Raw genomic sequence first — 16,357 nt, 5'->3', positions numbered from 1 at the left:
GGAAGAGCCTGGAAGCTGGGAGGAAAGATTTGCTGATTAAGGAGGAACAAAAGAGGTGGGAGTGGCAGCTCAGCAGGGGGCTTTGGGGTGGAGATGGGGCCAGGTTTCCTTTCTCAAGATCCTACATCATGCCCCTCCCACTCTGCTAATTCTGTGCGGTTTCAGTCCTACCATGTGCCCAGAGCAAAAGAAAAGAAAAACAAAAATACTATCAAGACTTGGGTTGGTGGCTTGGGAGAGGGGTGAGCATCTGGGCAACTCCTGTTTCCTGCTCTAGGGTCCTAGAGCCCAGAAGGGCCAGTGGTTAATAACTTTCCCCCACTATTGTTAGAGCTAGTCGTGGCCGTGAGATACACCTACCCCATTCCTAGCCCCTACTTAACAGAAACTGAGGCCCCAGAGAGAAAGCACCTTCCCAAAGAACACCAAACAAACCAGTGGAGAATGAGCCTTGGAACCCCAGCTACCCATCCCGGCAGTGCCTCCAAGCACCATGTATGGGTCCCCTTAGTGGCTAGAGGGTGTGTGCTCTCAGCCTTTTGGGGTTTGTATTTGAAAAAGCCAAATCGAATTTTTCAATCAACTCTGTGTATGAGGGTATAGAGATCCAGCTGAAGGGACTGCTGCAAACTGCTTCACCACTGTGGCCAGTGGGCACAGCCTGGGGCTGACCAAAGATGGCAGGAGCTGCCTTGGGAGGTAGCAAGCTCCCTATCACATGGGGTAAAAAAAAGATTTAGCACTTAAGTAGTACTTATGAATGACAGGCACTATTCCAAGTTCTTTATTAGTAAATAATTTATATACTTATTATAAATAAATATATTAATACAATAGAACAATTGATACATTTATTAAATACATTGTTATGTTAATATATCTATATTATCTTGTATTAAATATGTTAAATTATTTTGTTGTTTATTATTATTTTATTGTATTGAATATATTATATTGAACTCGAGAATTCCTTACAACAACCTGTTGTATTAATATCACCATTTGAAAAAATTGAAGTGTATTCGATTTACAATATTGTGTTAGCTTCAGGTGTATATCACCATTTTGCAGATGAGAAAAATGCACAGAGAGCCAGTAAGTAGTAGTACAGGACATTAAACCCAGTTGGTGGGTCTCTAGAGTCTGGGGCTCAACTACCACCAAAGTCACTCCTACCCCTGCATCAGAATCTCCAGAGGTATTTTTTTAAATGCAAGTTACTAAAACCCACCAAAACAGTTTAGCTTTAGCAAGTTTTTTGGGTAAAGTTTGAGAAGCACCAAACTAGATGAGCTTTAGTTTTTAAGTACTTTTAGTCTTCTGCAGTGGTTAAGGTTGGCTGTTCCCTTGGCCACTCAGTTGCAGTGTGACCTTGGGCAAACTACTTAACCTCTCTGAGCAACCAATACCCTTAGCAAAAATAAAGACATTACAAATACCTATTCATGGACCCTGGACACCCAGAGTCTGGACACCCCGTCACCTTCCCGAGGCAGATTTTAGGAGGGGTAAATCTGATGCCCAGCTGAAGAGGAAATCCCTTGCCTGTTCCTGCCCAAAATGGTCTCAACGAATTCCCCACTTTCAGTTTGAAAAGAGAGCATTCTGTCAGAGCCCATCATGGTTGCTTGCCTCTATTTCCTTCCCCCATCTCTGCCTTACCCTCTGATTGCTCTAGGTTTGAAACCCCTAAATTAATAATAATAAAAGAGCCATCGTCTCATTTATTTATATTTATTTATTATTTTTGGCTGTGTTGGGTCTTCGTTGCTGCGCGTGGGCTTTCTCTAGTTGTGGCGAGCGGGGGCTACTCTTCGTTGCAGTGCGTGGACTTCTCACTGTGGTGGCTTCTCTTGTTGTGGAGCACGGGGGCTTCAGTAGATGTGGTGCGTGGGCTCAAGTAGTTGTGGCTCGCGGGCTCTAGAGCGCAGGCTCAGTAGTTGTGGCGCACGGGCTTAGTTGCTCTGTGGCATGTGGGATCTTCGCGGACCAGGGTTCGAACCCGTGTCCCCTGCATTGGCAGGCGGATTCTTAACTACTGTGCCACCAGGGAAGTCCAGAGCCATCATTTCTTGAGCTCGTGCCTTTATAGACCAGTGCTTGTATACCTCTGGTGATGGGAAGTGCCCTCCTTCTGTACCAGTTATTTCTAAGAGTTCAAAAGTTCTCCTTCTATGGAGCTGGTACAGGCCTCCCTGTGACTCCTTCTATGTGTCAAATGTGTGAAATCCCTCTGCTGCCCAGCCCTGTTGCCACCTCCACAGGACATCTGGAAGGCAGCATTAGTAAGTGATCCAGGGGCTTTCAGAGTCAAAGAATTGGGTGATGGAAGCAGGGGACTGGTTACAAGATTCAGAATTAGGGTTTGTGTTGATTTCAAAATGATTCTCTGTGCCTGAAGCTCAGAGACCATGTCCAGGGGAACCCCTGCCCTGCCTCCCTGCTCCCCAGGCCCTGGGCTTTTAGGGCTCACTCTTCTCCCTGGTCAGAAGCCGTTGCTGGGACTGTGCGTTTGTGCTCATGCCTTTTATGGTTAGTGCTTTTTCTGTCCTGGCTAAGAAATCTTTGCCAACCCCAAGGTCAGGGAGATATTCACCTATGTTATAAAATTTTTAAATGTAGATTTTTAAAAAGCTTTAGAGGGACCTCCCTGGTGGTCCAGCAGTTAAGACTCTGCAATCCCAATGCAGGGGGCCCGGGATCAATCCCTAGTCAGGGAACTAGATCCCGCATGCCCTAGATCCCACATGCATGCATGCTGCAACTAAGACCCAGCACAGCCAAATAAATAAATAATTTTTTAAAAGTTTTAAAAAGTGTAAAGCTTTAGAGTTTTTGCTTGTATGTTTATGTTTACGATCCATCTCAAACTGATTTTTGAGTGGAGTAAAATTTCCCCATTGAAATGTTTGGATCATTCTGTCAAAAATCAAGTGACAATACGTGAGGGTCTGTTTCTGGATTCTCTATTCTATTCCATTGCTCTATTTGCTAATATACCAATATATACTTTCTTGATTACTCTAGCTTTAAAATGTGTTGAAGTCAAGTAGGTTAAGTCTTTCAACTTTGTCCTCCTTTTTCAAAATTGGTTTGGCTATACTAGGTACTTTACATCTCTCTCTATATTTTGGGGTAAAATGTTGGGATACATTTTGGAATACATACATGACTTGGGAATCATTGCACCTCTTAAAGGGGTGGGGTCTTCCTGGAAATCTAGCATCCTCCATTAGAAAAACATGTCCGGGAATTCCCTGGCAGTCCAGTGGTTAGGACTCTGTGCTTTCACTGCCGTGGGCCTGGGTTCAGTCCCTGGTCAGGGAACTAAGATCCCGCAAGCTGCGCAGAGCCGCCAAGAAAAAAAAAAAATAGGACCAACTAGGTCACACTGTAGAGACTGAGCACCTGGGTCAAGAAGGACTGTTATTAGTTAAATTGTGTCCCTCCCAGTACCTCGGAGCGTGATCTTATTTGGAAACAGGGTCTTTAGAGAGGTAACCAAGTTAAAATTACTTCATTACAGTGAGCCCTAATCCAATATGACTAGTGTGCTTATAAAAAGGGGAGATTTGGACACACAGGCAGGCCCAGAGAGAAGATGATATGAAGAGACACAGGGAGAAGATGGCCATCCACAAGCCAAGGAGTGCCTGAGGCTTCCAGAAGCTGGGAGAGAGGCCTGGGTCAGAACTTTCCATGGAGCCTTCAGAGGGACCACAGCCCTGCTGATACCTTGATTTCAGACTTCTGGTCTCCCAAAGCATGAGACAATAAATTTCTGGTGTTCTTGGCCACCCAGTTTGTGGTACTTTGTTACAGCAGCCCTAGGAAGCTCATATACTTACCCTAGAGTAAGTTGAGGTGGGATCTTCAGTCAGCCAAGGGACTTGAGTTCTAATAGGTTTATCAGGGAGTTGCAAGTGTGTTCAAGATGTCAGCAGAGATTAGAAAAAGACAAGCAGATTTTTGGAGCTGGGAGCTCCTCGAATCCCAGCTTTGTCAGTTTATAACTGTACCACTTTGGGCAAGCAACCCAACCTCTGTGAGCCCCACCTGTCAAATGGGAATAGTAATTAATGGGGTTTGGCAGAAAGGACTGCTATGAGTGTTCCACAAAAGAACAGTTGTCTGGCACTGGGAACAATGCTCAATAAATGGTGGTTACTATTTTCCTTTTTGTGGGATGTGCTGTGCTCAAGGAGAGGGAATTGTTTCATTCTGAACCTGATGAATTGACTAATCTGTGAGTATTCACGAAAGGCAGAAAATCAGTGAGAATCCAACCAGGAAAAACAGATACTAGAATAGGGGAATTTATGCAAAGAATTGCTTCCTAGGTAATGGAAGAACCATGGAAGCACGCAAACAGGGGAGGGAGGGTAAAGAACCTACAGATTAGCGACAGCAGGAAGGCCAGTACCACCCCTGGGATTGGAGGGACCAAAGGAGGAGGTGGTGTTTCTGGTACCCAGGAAGGACTGAGGTCACCAGACAGAAGGTGGACCCACAGTGGGCCTGTCTGATGGGAGGTGGAGACATAGGAAATGTAGCTGCTACTGGAAATATTACCTGAGGCAGAGAGAGGGAGAAATACCCAGGCTTCTCCCTTCCTCCCGCCCACCAGGCTCCTATCACTGACTCCCATTGGTCAATCTATACAGGAAGTCAGTTGATTTGTCAGCCTGCAGAGGTTGGCCTTCCTGTGATACAGAGCTAAACAGAGGAAGGGCAAGGAATGGATTTGAGGGCAAACAAGCCCAGGCCCAACACTGGGGAGCTAGAGTTATATTTAATCTCTCTAAGCCTCAGATCCCCCATCTAGAAAATGGGGATAATGATATCTATGAGTATCTACTCACAGAATAGCTGACTGCATAAAACAAGACAACACAGAGAAACAGTTGAACCTGGTGCCTGCCACATAGTAGGCAGTACCCTGTAAATGTGAATGAATCATCTAGTTAGCTGTTTTCTGCTCAGAGGATGAAAGGGAAGAAGAGGACAGAGGCCTGGGAATAAACTCAAGGTACTGGAGCAATGCTGGTGCTAGTGATATTTTTATCTTGCAGACGTGCCCATCTGTCCTCTTTCTGTTCTAAGCTGGTGACTGTCATTCTCCTTTTAGAAACCCTGAGTCAGGGCTCGCCACACCAAGTTCAGGGTAGTCTCTCCGCTCCTTCAAAAGGACTTCAGTCCACTAGATTTTTAGTTGGTGTCTCTGCATCCAACTGCTGCCAAATGTTTTTACCTCCCCAGCCTGGGGTTGAGCTGTTTCCAGGATCGCTCTTTGTATAATTAAAAAGAAAAATAGAACAGCAGATGTTGCCAAATACGTATTTAAAGTGACACCCTGGGTTCAGGGAGTGAAAAATAAAAACATTTAAGGTTTAGATTAAAAGTCTCCATGCCCAGCTGTCTCCTGACCTTGGAATTTCTCCTCAGCCTGGCCGCCTTTAATCTCCTGCCCTAGCTTGTAAAAGCCTTTTAGACCGAGGGCATTTATTTCCCAAAGAACTATTCTAGCCTAATCACATAAAAATGCCCAGCATCCCAGGAACGGCTTGTCAAGTGCAATGTGGTTCTGCGGTTCTCTCCAGAGGCCCTGGAGAAGGTGAGGAAATTGGGGCTCTGATCACCCTAGGAGTCATCCCTGAGTCTTTGCTTCCCTTCACTGTGCCCTTTCTCCGCCACATCTAATCCATCAGGAAACCCAGTCGACTGTAGCCCTTCACATTTTCTTAAAATCTGAGCTCTTCTTGTCAGCACCACCTCTTCCATCTTATCCAGGCCACCATCATCGCTCGCCGAGAGGTCTGCAGTAACCTGCTCCCTGACGTCTCTGCTTCTAAAGCCATTCTGTAACAGCAACCAAAAAAAATCTTTCTAAAACAAATCTGACCCTGTCCCTTCTCTGGTTGTATTATTTTCCCACTGCTGCTATAACAAACTACACAAATTTGGTGACTTAAAAACAGTACAAGTGTATTCTCCTACACTTCTGGAAGTCAGACGTCCAAAATGAATCATAAGGAGCTAAGATTAAGGTGATGACAGGGCTGGTTCCTTCTGGAAGCTCTGAGGAGAAGTCCATTTCCTTGCCTTTTTCAGCTTCTGTACTCCTTGCCTTGTGACCCCTTCCTCCTTCTTCAAAGCGTATTAGTCCACTCTCTGCTTTTGTTGTCATATTTCCTCTCTTGAGCCCTCCTGTCTACTTCTTAAAAGGACCCTCGTGTTTACATTAGGCTCATCAGGACAATTCAGGATAATCTCTCCATCTCAAGCTCCCCCCACTTTGCTACACGCCATGCAGGATCTTAGCTGCCCAATGAGGGACTGAACCTGTGCCCTCTGCAGTGGAAGCGTGGATTCTTAACCACTGTACCACCACGGGAAGTCCCTCAAGATTCTTGATCACATCTGCAAAGCCCCTTCTGTTGTCCACGGTAATGTATTCGCAGGTTCCAGGGATTAGGACGTGGATGTCTTCATGGGTCATTATTCAGCCCACCACGCCTGCTTAAAGCCCTCCAATGGCTTTGCATCTGAGTTAGAATAAAACACAAGCTCCCTACCCTTGAGAAAAGGTACGAGAAAGCTTCATCTGACCTAGTGCCTTCCTATTGCTCCAGCACCGTGCTCTGCCCCATCCCACCCCTTTTAGCTTACTTGCTTCTCACAGTTCTTCCTACAGCCAAGTCTACTCTTGTCTCAAGGTGTCTCTGCACATGCTGTTCCCTCTGCCTGATTGCGTTTCCCCCAGATCTTCACATGGCTGGCCACTTCCTCCCTTTTAGACTTTAGCTCAAGTCTAAAGAGACTTCTCAGAGAGGTCTTTCCCAGATTAATCCATCGCACCCACCACTCCCTGCTGTCTCTCATATCACCTAAGTATACTTAATGTCAACATAAGCACTTAATGCTGTTTTGTTGTTGTTTTTAATTTGTTTACTTATTTATTGTCTTATTTATTTAATTTATTTATTGCCTTTCTCTTCCATTAGAATGTGAGCAAATGAGAGAGAAAAACCCTTCCTTGCCTTGGTCGCTGCTGTATCCCCAGTGACTGGTACACAGTATCCTTGATAAATGTGTTTTGAATGGATGGATGGATGATGATGACGGTCTGGATGTCCAATTTGGTCTCAGGGCTTCAGTGTCCAGGATTCAGGCTCAGGATGGAGGCAGATGAGAAGGGCAGGAGGGTACTTCCTGTGTGCCAGGCCCTGTGCTAGTCTTTCCTTTATGCAATTCAACATTTATTGAACACCTACTGTGTGCCAGGGCTGGTGCAAGTTACTTATTCATGCATGATTTATTCAATTCTAGGAGCATTTGAGTGCCTACTGAATGCTAGGCAATGTACATTTAATAAGCCTCTACTGTATACCACCTGCCCCAAATTAGTGCCTGGGTACACAGTAGTTAAATAAATGTCTGAATCAATGAATGCCCTCAAGGAGTCCCCAGTCTGCCTGCTAAAATGGCCTGTAAATAAATAACTCTAACACACAAAGATAAGCCTATAACATGGGTGTGTTCAGAGTGCAGAGGGGGCCCTTATCGCCTTGTACTGGCAGATACCTTTCCCAGTCTTATCTTCTCACCTGGGAACTAGCTTTTTGAAGGTCAGGTAGACTCACCCCTCATTCACCTGCCTGTCCATCCCCTGGGCACCCAGGAAGGATCTTGCCTGTAGCACGTGCTCAATCAATGCCTGTTGTCTGATTACTGCTGATCCCCTACTGGCAGTTGTTCCTTCATTCATACCTCCGGCAAGAGGGCAGCAGCTCAGTCCTAACCCTGGTGCTGCTGGCAGTGAGCTGGGAGCCTCTGATAGGCTACCCACCCTCCCATTTGGCCTGACTTTTCCAGCCATCAGTGAAGGATTTTGTCTCCTTCCTTGGTGTAACTCCTTGCCTGGACTTCTATATAATCTATTCTTATAAAAATTCAGGCAATGCACAGAAATTGTTAAAGATTCAAATACTCACCATAAGGGATTCCCCTGGTGACCTAGTAGTTAGGATTCCAGGCTCTCACTGCGGTGGCCTGGGTTCAACCCCTGGTCGGGGAAGATCCCGCAAGCCATGCAGTGTGGCCAAAAACCAGGAACAAAACAAATCCTCACTATAGTCACAAGACTTTGCCTGATCTGACACTTTCCTTCCCTCCTTCCATTCTTCTTTTTTAAAAAAAATAGTGGTAAAGGGCTTCCCTGGTGGCGCAGTGGTTGGGAGTCCACCTGCCGATGCAGGGGACACGGGTTCGTGCCCCGGTCCGGGAAGATCCTACATCCCGCGGGGCGGCTGGGCCCGTAAGCCATGCACTAAGCCTGCGCATCTGGAGCCTAAAAAGTGGTTAAAAAAAAAAAATTGTGGTAAAATATACATAACATAAAATTTACCATTTTAACCATTTTAAAGTGTACAGTTCTGTGTCATCAAGTACATTCCCACTGTTATGCCACCATCACCAGTGTCCTTCCCTTCTTTTTTAATAATAATTTAAAAATTCACTATTTGCTCATTGTCTTTTATTGGGGTCTTACAGTTAATGATCAGTTCGTTTGAATATTTACAAAGATAACTTTAATAATGTACCAATTGTTTTGATAAGAAATGGCTAATGTGGAGTTTGGCATGGTAAAATGAAGTTGTGAAATTACTTTTTGGAGTTACTGGCATGCAAATTAATAAAGATTGTGCCACGGTGAGCAAGTATAAAAATGAAGAAGAATACTATGCAGTTGTAAGCTTAAAAAAATAGGAAAAAAAATAGGAAATATATGGTTTAAAATAATAATATATTATTGTTATCAATTTAAGAAACAAAACTTTACCACTTTCACAGCAGCATTATTCACAATAGCCAAAAGGTAGAAACAATCCAAATGTCCATCAGTGGATGAATGGAAAAACAATGTGCTAGATACATACCATGGAATAGTATTCAGTCTTAAAAAAGAAGGAAATTCTGACACATGCCACAATATGGATGAAACTTGAAGACATTGTGCTCAGTGAAATAAGCCAGTCACAAAAGGACATATATGGTGTGATTCCACTTATGTGAGGTACCGAGAGTAGTCAAGTTCATAGAAATGGAAAACAGAATGGTAGCTTCCAGAGGCTGGGTGGATGGGGATTTGAGGAGAGTTATTTACTCATTAGGTGTAGAGTTTCTGTTTGGGATTGTTTGGGCTGAATGTTTACTTCCTCCTGAAACACTTTTTTTTTTTTTTTTTTTTTTTTTTTGCGGTACGCGGGCCTCTCACCGCTGTGGCCTCTCCTGTTGTGGAGCATAGGCTCCGGACGCGCAGGCTCAGCGGCCATGGCCCACGGGCCCAGCCGCTCCGCGGCATGTGGGATCTTCCCGGACTGGGGCACGAACCCGCGTCCCCTGCATCAGCAGGCGGACTCCCAACCACTGCGCCACCAGGTAAGCCCTGAAACACTTTCTTTTAAATGAATTTATTTATTTATGGCTGCATTGGGTTTTCGTTGCTACATGCGGGCTTTCTCTAGTTGCGGCGAGTGGGGCTACTCCTCGTTGCAGTGTGCGGGCTTCTCGTTGTGGTGGCCTCTCTTGTTGTGGAGCACAGGCTCTAGGCACGCGGGCTCAGTAGTTGTAGCTTGTGGGCTCTAGAGCGCAGGCTCAGTAGTTGTGATGCACGGGCTTAGTTGCTCCGCGGCATGTGGGATCCTCCCGGACCAGGGCTCAAACCCATGTCCCCTGCACTGGCAGGTGGATTCCTAATCACTGTGCCACCAGGGAAGCCCCTCCCAAAACTCTTATGTTGAAGCCCTAACCCCCAGTGTGATAGAATCTTTGGAAGGTGATTAGGTTTAGATTAGGTCGTGAGAGCAGGATCCTTATGATGGGATTAGTGCCCTTATAAGAGGGAGAGAGAGAGAAAGGTCCCTTTCCACACACATACCGAGGAAAGGCTCCACGAGCACACAGGGAGAAGGCAGCTGCCTACAAACCTAGAATTGAGTCCTCACTGGGAAATGAATCTGCTGGCACCTTGACCTTGGACTTCCCAGCCTCCAGAACTGTGAGAAATAAATGTCTGTTGTTTACGCCACTCAGTCTATGGAATTTTGTTATACTGGCCCAAGCTAACTAAGACAAGGATAATGAAAAAGTTCTAGAGTTGGATGGTGGTGACAGTTGCACAACAGTGTGAATGTACTTAATGTTACTGAGCTGTACACTTAAAAATGGTTAAATGATAAATCCTATGTTATACGTATTTTGCCACAATTAAAAAACAAAGTACTCACCTCAGTCTACTAAAGTTGGAACAATACAAAGGTTGGCATGGCCACTACACAAGGATGACATGCATATCTGTGAAGTGTTCCACTAAAAAAAAAAAAAAAAAGAAAAAGAACAATAGTAACAAGAAAAACCCTAACATTACCAGCATTTCTCATTGAAATTCTCCATCGCCCCATCCCAATCTCCTCCAACTCACTCCCCAGAAGTAACTGCTATCCTCAGCTTTGGATTTATCCTTTACTGTAACATTGCTTTTCTATATACACTGTTTACTTTGGCCTGTTTTTCAACTTTATATAAACTTTACTGTGTGCCTACTTCTGCAACTTGCCTTCCAGTTCAACATGTTTTGGTCAGTCATCTTGTAGACACAAGGAGCTCTAGGTCATTCTTTTTCACTGCCGCACAGTATTCCACCTTATGAGGTACCTGTCACAGGCTTCTTCGGAGCCTTTCCGCCTCCCCTCTCAGGTGATTTCCTTTGGCCACTTGTTTCATCTTAACCATCAATTACTATGTTGACCGATTCTGCATGGGCTCTGACCAAATGGCCTCCATCTGGGCTTCCCTGTGTGACACTGAGTGACTGCCTAGGTGCTCACATGTGGGTAATGCTGAAGAATAAGGAAGTTTATACCCCATGGGGCAAACCTTTGATCAGGAGCCAGTAGATAATTCTTCTCCCTTCTTCCTCTCCCCAGAACTGTCCTAAGTTGCCATAGTAAATATGGCCTCTTCTCGGTACTCTCATTCACTCACCCTCTTTCCCTGCCTCACTCCCCCTTTTCTGTACTCGTTTCCTTGGACTGCACTTCCCAATAAGGTAGTACTGCAAACTTTTGATTCAGACTCCGCTTTCTGAGGAACCCAAGAAAGATGTATCTGTAACGTGTCCACTCCCCTGTTGATGAACGTTTGAGTTGTTCCAAGTTTTCTAAGATTGCACACGATGCAGCTGGGGCTACCATCCTTGTTCATGCTTCCTGGTGCACTTGTGTCTGTGTCTCTAGAAGGTTCCTAGCACAGAACTGCAGGATCATAGGCTGCATGTTCCTTCAGCTTTATCAGATACTGCCCAATTAGTTCTTAAAGTTCCTACTTATTTTTCCAGTTTATTTCATCCCTAACCCCCACCAGCAGCTCACTACATTTGGGTCATATGGGCCTTTTTTCAGTTCCTTTACTGTATGTGCTCCCCCATCATGAGGCCTTTGCATCTGCTATCTTTTCTGCTGAGAACACTTCCCCCACACTCAGCCTAACTCCTCAGAGCTCAGCTCTGTGCCTCACTTCCTTGGAACAGCTCCTTGATTTCCTCCTCAATCCCAGCCTGGGTCAACCCTCTCCTCACCCCACCCATATTATATATCTCGTAGCCTCATATACTTCTCTGCTGCGATTCACTGATCCGTTGCAATATTCTATCTGTGCAACTGTTGGTACAAAGTCTCCCCTCTGCTAAGTTTCACTAGCCTGAAAGTTGTGACCACCATGTTTGTTTCAGCTCGTTGCCGTATCTCTAGCACCCAACACCATGCCTGGCACATAGTAGGCAATTGATATTATTATTCTAATAGCTATTCTATGTTCTCACTCATCGAGCTCAGTGTGTAATTTTTCCAACATGTTTTAACATTAATTAGCATCTACTGGGGGCCAAGATCATGACAATGTAAACAAAATCCTGTTCCTTGAGGAACTCGTGGATAAAGTTTAACAAACATTAATTGAGCTCGCTGGACCCTTACCTATTTTAAGTGCTTAGAGCTAAGCACTTAAAACTGTTTAATTGGCTCAGAAGTTACCCCTAGTCTGAGTGTTACTGTAATGAGTAATGATGACCATTGTTTATTGAGCACTTATTATGTGCCAGGCACTCTGCTAAGTGCTTTGCATTTACCATCTCATTCTATCCTCACATCCTGCCAGGGAGGTAGTGTTATTACCTCCATTTTACAGATGAGGAAACTGAGCCTTAGTAAGGTGACGTTACTTGTTCTAGATCACACAGCTAGTAAATGGTGCAGACAGATTTCTCAGCCAGAATGCCTAATCTTCCTATCACAATGTTAAACTTCCCCTCTCCCAATTACGATGCTTTCAATTAGATTCCAGAGACTGAGTTCTTAATCAGAATGGTAAACTAACGATAGCTACCGTTATGGGGCACTTATTGGGTACTAATCACTTTATATCCATCCATTCATTTATTCAACAAATATTTACTGAAGACTTACAACATGCCAAGCTCTGTTTGAGAGGCTGGGGGTACAGAGGCAAACAAAACAGAATAAAATCCCTGCCTTGCAGAGTTGACATCCTAGTGGGAGGAGAAAAAAAACTAAACAAAATAAATAAAATATATGATAGATGGTGATCAGTGCTACAGAGCAAATGGAAGCAGAAAAAGGAAATGTGGAGTGTTATGGCTGGTGGTTCCATGATCTCATTTCATCCCCCCAACAATCTATTATTTTTCCCATCATAAAAATGAGATTCAGAGAGGTGAAGTCACTTTCCCCAAAGGCACACAGCTCACAGGCTCAGTCTGAACTCTGGAAAAACACAGGAACCCATCATGCACTTTTTGCTGTGCACCTACTGAGTGCCTCGCGTCGGAAACAAAAGGAGCATCAAACTTTGTTCCAGTTCCAAGAGTTGAAGATCTGGAAGGCTGGTAAGTTAACCCAGGTGAGTGGAGATCTCACAAAGCAGTATTCAGGTGTCTATGCTTTGCTGGGGGCAGACATTAAGCGCGCGATTGCTTGTGGGACATGCTAACGTTGAGACTGGAGTCGAGGCTCAGGCTGACGAATCGATTTTAGAGATTAGGAGCAGAAGATGAAGGCCGCCTAGTTCATTTTGGGGCTGTTGGTGACCCAGAGGCCCACCAGTCCTTGCCCTGCCCCCAGAGCTGGCTCTGCACCCCACCCGCTTCTGCCCTAGTTCTCCAGCCTCCAGGCCATCAAGCTGAGAGATTTAGAAAGTGGCTAGTGACAGAGTGCTACCCTACCCCACCGAAAGCCACACTCACATGCAAATAGGGCCTCCCCCACCCCATCCAGCATTACCAGCTTGAGGGGCCTCCCACACCCCGAGGGTCTGGGGTCTGGGGTGGGATGCGTGTTTGCAGGCCTCAGCTGCCAGCGTTGACAGCTGGTCCCCTGCCCCCTGGTGGCCCAGCGGCTCGGTTTCTGTCCAGCAGATCTCATGAACCCTGAACCCGGGAGGCAGTCTGGAATAGAGTGGAGAGCCTGGGCTTTGGAGCTAGAAAAGCATAGAGCATTGCCTCCCCCAGGCCACCACCTTGTCTGTTGCACTTCACGAGGGCCTCTTAGAACCCTTGCATCTTCTTCAAAGAGGTACACTTTAAGGTTTAGTTTATCAAGCTGAATACAGACATATTTTGGAGTTTGTAGGACTCATTCATTCAACAGATGTTTGTTGAGTATATTTTATGAGCCCGTCCCTAGGGGTTGAGGATAAGGGGTGAGCGAGACCAAGTCTCAGAGACTTCTCCTTTCAGTGAGACAGACAGACAGTAGACTACTAATACATGAGCATTTTATTATAATTGTGAGAAGTGCTCTGGATGAGAAACGGTTTTGTGCTAAGGTAAACTGGGCAAACTTACCTGCTCTCAATTTGCAATGGGCAAGATTTCTCTCTTCAGGCTGGGAATAAGAGCCAACGGTCCATCTCATTTCAGAACATCCTAGCCTCACCGGGATAAAAGGGCTGCTCTCAGCCATAGAGAGGTGTTGCGGGGTGAAGAAGAGGGTTTCCTAGAAAGTCCGCTCTGTGTATGAATCTAGGAGGCACTTAATAAATAATTGGTGAATTACTGACTGTCATTTCGAGGAGGGTTAAAAAGGCATCTGCAAAGGGTGTTATACAATGGATCGCTAGGAAAAGAGAAAATCTTAGTACTTTTATTCCAAGCTTTCTGAAGGGGAGGAATTTGGGGACTAGCGTAGGAAAATTAGGGGTGCTGGACTTCCATTAGACACTTTTAGAGTAGGTGCTGGCACTGTGCTACCGTGAAGATACATCAATGAATGAGAGAGACGGGGTCTTTGCCCTCCTAGGGCTCACTGTCTGGTGAGAGCATAAGCAACAATGAGATAATGTGATAAGCATTATGAGGGGCCAGCAAAGAGAAGCCATCTCTGATGACGCCAGGAGGATAAATAAGAGCTATTATATTATTCTATTCTAAATGTGAGGAGGAGGACTGGCAGGAGAGAGTGCTCTGAGTGGAGAGAGCATAGGCCAAGGTCTGGAGGAGAGAAAGCAGGTTTATTCAAAGAACTCAAAATAGTTCGGCGTGTTCAGACTTTGAAGGAGACCTGTTGGGGAGACAAAGAATATTGGAGAGAAAAGCAGGGCTGTTGCACTCATCTCAGGCAGCCTTCCTCTTGGGGGAAAACTAAATTTCTTCTTTTTTTGGCCTTGCCACGTGGCTTGTGGTATCTTAGTTCCTGGGACCAGGGATCGAACCTGTGACCCCTGCAGTGGAAGGGCAGAGTCCTAACCACTGGAACGCCAGGGAATTCCTGAAAACTAAATTTCTTTCTTTTATTTTAAAAATTAATTAATTAATTAAAATTTGGCTGTGTTGGGTCTCCGTTGCTGCGCGTGGGCTTTCTCTGTTTGCGGCGAGCGCGGGCTACTCTTCGTTGCGGTGCGCACGCAGGCTTCTCACTGCGGTGGCTTCTCTTGTTGCAGAGCCCGGGCTCTAGGCACGCGGGCTTCAGTAGTTGTGGCACACGGGCTTAGTTGCTCCACGGCATGTGGGATCTTCCTGGACCAGGGCTTGAACCGTGTCCCCTGCATTGGCAGGTGGATTCTTAACCATTGCACCACCGGGGAAGTCCACTCTTTCTTTTTTAAAAAAATATTTATTATTTATTTGGCTGCGCCAGGTCTTAGTTGCGGCAGGTGGAATCTTAGTTCCCTGACCAGGGATCAAACCCATGCCTCCTGCGTAGGCAGCGCGGAGTCTTAACTATTGGACCACCAGGGAAGTCCTGAAAACCAAATTTTGATTCCCCAACTAGTTAGGGTTATGAAGTCCAGGTGGTCGCCTTCATTTTAATGAAGACACACCATTTACTGAGCACCCTGTTGCAGAACTTTGGCTCATTCAATTGTCATATTATCTCTTATACATTTGATATCATGACCCCCATTTTACAGGTGGGATAACTGAGGCTCACTTTGGGCCCTTGGGCCAAGGTCATGTAGCTCATTACATCTGGGAATTTATTTTATTTATTTATTTATTTGGCTGCGCCTGGTCTTGGTTGCGGCATGCAGGATCTTTGCTGCTGTGTGTGGGGATCTTAGTTGCGACATGCAAACTCTTAGTTGCAGCATTCGGGATCTAGTTCCCTGACCAGGGACGGAACCCAGGCCCCTCTGCCCTGGGAGCATGGAGTCTTGGCCACTGGACCACCAGGGAAGCCCCACATTTGGGAATTTAGAATGTTCCTTTATGTAAATACTTCTGTTCTAGCAGTTTTTTTTACATGAGGTAATGCATGTAAAAGCTTTTTTGTAATAGAACCATGTAAACATGAAGCATTATTATTAGTTTTGCTGGATTTCTGGCTCCATCCAGTTCAGCCTGCAACATTCAGGGAGCCTAGGAAGGGGCAATAATGAAAACCAAAAGCCCCAATGGCCTCTCTTAATATTCCCCCATGTCTATTCTGGTTCCCTCTCTGGGGCACCTCCAGATGTTACCTTCTGCCAAATAGAGTTTGTTTCTCAGAAGTTACAAGACGTGGGAGGTTAAAAAACAAAAAACAAAACCAGCAGCATCAATAACTATAAAAACCCTTGCAGCAGCCTGAACACAAAGGGTTTGAATTTTGAACAAAGGGCAGGGTAAGACGGAAAGTTAATGCTGACACATCCTCTCTCCAGCTGTGAACTGGGGGGTCTGAGGGCTGCTGCAAAGGTCATCTGTCTCTATATCTTCGGGCAGGAAATGCAATTCAATCCTCTCAATGACTGATCGCTCTGTAAGATTAATGGAATCATCTCCAGCATTGGTCTCCGTTCT

General features: G+C 45.4%; 1 pseudogene; it reads left to right on the top strand.

The window, feature by feature from the left end:
- Positions 1 to 10,277: 10,277 nt before the first annotated feature.
- On the top strand, positions 10,278 to 10,378 carry LOC116739403 (annotated as a pseudogene).
- Positions 10,379 to 16,357: the final 5,979 nt, after the last annotated feature.

This window comes from Phocoena sinus, chromosome 14, assembly GCF_008692025.1.
Source record: "Phocoena sinus isolate mPhoSin1 chromosome 14, mPhoSin1.pri, whole genome shotgun sequence".
Taxonomy (NCBI): domain Eukaryota; kingdom Metazoa; phylum Chordata; class Mammalia; order Artiodactyla; family Phocoenidae; genus Phocoena; species Phocoena sinus.
This window is presented reverse-complemented; position numbering and strand designations above follow the sequence as displayed.